This window comes from Sinocyclocheilus anshuiensis, unplaced genomic scaffold, assembly GCF_001515605.1.
Source record: "Sinocyclocheilus anshuiensis isolate Anshui unplaced genomic scaffold, SAMN03320099.WGS_v1.1 scaffold690, whole genome shotgun sequence".
Taxonomy (NCBI): domain Eukaryota; kingdom Metazoa; phylum Chordata; class Actinopteri; order Cypriniformes; family Cyprinidae; genus Sinocyclocheilus; species Sinocyclocheilus anshuiensis.
In genome coordinates this window covers 319,582-323,402 of record NW_015547715.1, presented here as the reverse complement: position 1 = coordinate 323,402, position 3,821 = coordinate 319,582, and the positions used below count along the sequence as shown (strand labels likewise).

At 33.0% G+C, this 3,821-nt stretch overlaps 1 pseudogene; it reads right to left on the bottom strand.

Moving 5' to 3' along the window:
* LOC107704149 (ras-specific guanine nucleotide-releasing factor 2-like) overlaps nucleotides 1-3,821 on the bottom strand; it is a 49,315-nt pseudogene that overhangs the window by 9,289 nt on the left and 36,205 nt on the right.

Sequence of the window (3,821 nt, the reverse complement as noted above, 5' to 3'; positions counted from 1 at the left end):
CATCCCCAGAACTGCTCTGAGAGTCAAAAATATATAGTTTCTGCCAGAAATGTATTACTGTTGTTCAGTAGAATGTACGTACAACTACTACTACTAAAACTATTAAGGAATAATCACAATATTTCTTCCATGTTTTAATTCTAATTGTAAATCCCCTTTGTTTGCCAAAAAATAATTTTTATTTTATTTTATTAGAAGATAAATTAAATTAATGTGCTATGCCTTCATTCGATAACCAGAAAAATTAAAATACACAACTCAGAATTTCTAAAGAAAAAAAAACATTTCATAAGGCTAATAAAAGTAATATATAATTAGACAAAATAATTAGACATATTAAAACACAGAATTTGGTAAAAATAAACAAGGTGAAAAAATAGAACTTTTCAAAAGACCCTAAACATGTAATTTTTGTTAAACTTTTTAGTAGATTTGATGTTGAATTGTATATGTTTCATTATTTAATTAGACGTGCTTTTGATTAATAAAATTTAATTTAACCATTTAAAAAGGAGTCCAGAGAAATTAAAATGGAAAAAAAAAAAAACAGAATCCCAAAAAAATTTACATTTACATTTACAAATTTACATGTGATTCCTTATTGCAACCAATGCGTAACAATATTCACATAGAAAATAGTTATTTGAAATTGCAATAATATTGCACAGTATTACTGTTTTTACTGTATTGTACCAAACTCAAACTTTTGAATGCTAGTGGAGGTGTTTTAACGAATACAAGGGTGAGTAGACGATAGCACATTTTAGGTGATCTATCTCACCTTTCAGTGAGACATCAAACTAATTCTCCCAGATTTGTAAAGATTTATCACCTGTGTAACTGAAGCACACAAATGCAGTCTGATTTCAGATTGATGGTGTGTCACCTCAGTATATTAGCTGCGGCCTTCCTCTCCTGCAGCAGAAGATCTGGATCTCGCGGCACCTCCTCCAGCAGAGCGATCACAGCCATCGTCAGCTCTGCATTCATCTCAAAGTCCTACGAAGACAAACACAATGTTTCAGGGAGGATGTTCCTGTAATTTATGCGTTCCATGTTTGTAAACATGACCCAATCCAAGCATTACTGCAGAAGAACGGACATGAACATCGGTCAATGTTTTTTAGTCCTCTCCGAGTGAGTAAACACCAAAAATGGTGTTTAAATTACATTAAATTAATGTAACTGCTGTTCAGAAGTTTGGGGCCAGTAAGATTTTTTTTTTAATGTTTTTGAAAGTAGTCTTTTCTGCTCACCAAGCCTGCATTTATTTGATCAAATATACAGTAAAAGCAGTAATATTGTGAAATATTATTACAATTTCAAATAACTATTTTCTATTTTATTATATTTTAAAGTGTAATTTATTCCTGTGATCAAAGCTGAATTTGCATCATTACTCCAGTCTTCAGTGTCACATGATCTTCAGAAATAATTCTAATATGCTGATTTGCTGCTCAAGAAACATTCTTATTATCAATGTTGAATACAGTTGTGCTGCTTCATATTTTTGTATAGAAACCATTATATCTTTTTTTTTTTTTCAGGATTCTTTGAATAAGTTCAGATGAACAGCATTTATTTAAAGTAGTATTTAAACTATTTAAAATTTTATTATTTTAAATTTAAAAATGTCTTTACTGTCACTTTTGACCAATCTTATGCATCCTTGATGAATAAAAGTATTAATTAAATAAAAATAAAAATCTTACTGACACCAAACTTTTGAACGATAGTTGATTTAAATAAATTTTTATATTCCATATTAGAGAATTTTGAGTAAATATGAAAGACAATTTTATTTATATAGTGCTTTTATATATCATTTTAATATATAACAATTTAAATATAGTTCTAAAGGATCTTGAAAAAAATAATCCCTTAGTGTCTTCACTAAGCAAGAGAGTATCAGCCATTGAAATACTCATATTGGTCGATCACTAGATAAGAGCTTCCGCTAAATGACTGCTTACTAAAACGTATGGTATGTACTACAATAAATTAACCACCAGCTCCTACAAATGCTCTGCACACTAAAGATGGAACATATTTGACTGCATGCATGTAGCTGTGTGATATGCTGCTCTGTTCCTGACATGAGTTAACAGCGCGTGGCCCTCGGGGGTCAGCTGACATTTCAGCGCTGTCACTACTGCACACAATGAAAGACTGAAGTGCAAAGCATGTCTGACAAAGACTACGTTCATGAGGTGTGAGACACATCATAGCAGCTGTTTGAAACTGGTGGGCCACAGGTGTGCCTGATAGGGTCACATACTAAATGCAAATCAAAAAATGCAGCTAATAAATCATATAATCGTGCATAAGTGGAATAGCAGTGTAAATCAACTGTTTGAGTTTAAGGATGTTTTGTCTGCTTTAGTACAATAAACAATTTTGGTACTATACTGAACAAAATTATAAACTCAACACTTTTGTTTTTGCCCCCATTTTTCATGAGCTGAACTCAAATATCTAAGACTATTTCTATGTACACAAAAGGCCTATTTCTCTTTGAGTTCAGCTCATGAAAAATGGGGGCAAAAACAAAAGTGTTGCGTTTATAATTTTGTTCAGTATATGTTGGGTCACTAATCAATACTCTCCTGATACAAAACCAGTTGAGAACAATTGAAGACAGAAAGAACTTGAAATTGCAAGTTTACATCTCACAATTCTGACTTTTTTTCACACAATTCTGTTTATTTATTATTTATTGCAATTTAATCTCACAATTCAGCCTTTTCTTTATATTGCGCAATTAACAATTTGCAAAATTGTGAGAAAAACTGTAATAATTGTGAGATAAAAATAAATAAATAAATAATAGCAATTACGTTTGTATTTTTTTATTCTGTGGTGGAGACAAGTTTCCTTCAGACTAAAACATCCAAAATACACATTTAAATGTTTATTTTATTCGTTTTTTTTCTCCATTTCAGCAGCATTTACACACACCAAACATTACAGTTTTATTCATATCTATATTCTGAAGGGTTTTACTGTAGGGTTTGTTCATATATCATTTGGCTGATTTATATGGCTGTTGAGAAATCCAAAATCCCTTCTGTAAAAACCTTTAATATATCAACAAAATGAAACAAGAAAAAGTCCTATATGTTTGTGCTAATCATTTAACACCGGACTGCCTCACAAATGAGGGTCAGTTCAGTGCTGGATTTGTGCAAAGGTTGCTTCTGAAAGAGGGATCGATACCAACGCTTCGTGCGCGAACGTCAGCTCCAGACAAAGTAAGCATCATGAGTCATATTTTGTTTTCCAAAAGAGCCTCTTGGCACTCTGTAAGGCTAATGTTGCTAAAGCTACCATCGTCTCTGCCGGTTTTCACTGATGCTGTATTCAACGTGCTACCAGAATGATCGTAAATAGGAATGTGGTAGTTAAAAATTGCATATGAAAGCAATGTGAAGTTGTCCACTTGAATTTGTCAAGCTCATAATGTAATAGCACGCGAAGGCACCATGAGACCAGCTATGTCGTTATTTTTATTGCGCCATGCTCCCCGTCTGTGTAATTCATCAACGCGCATTTACTGTACACTACGGTCAGATTGCGTAAGATTGTACTGTTTTGCCGGAGCATGAGATCTTGACGCTCCGCCCACTTCTGAAAAGGGAGGCGGGAGCACCAGCTCATTTGCATTTAAAGGGACAAACACAAAAACGGCGCATTTTGGCTCATACCCTAAAAGTGGCAATTTCAACAAGCTATAAAAAATTATGTGTGGGGTATTTTGAGCTAAAACTTCACATACACACTCTGGGGACATCAGAGACTTATTTTACATCTTGTAAAAAGGG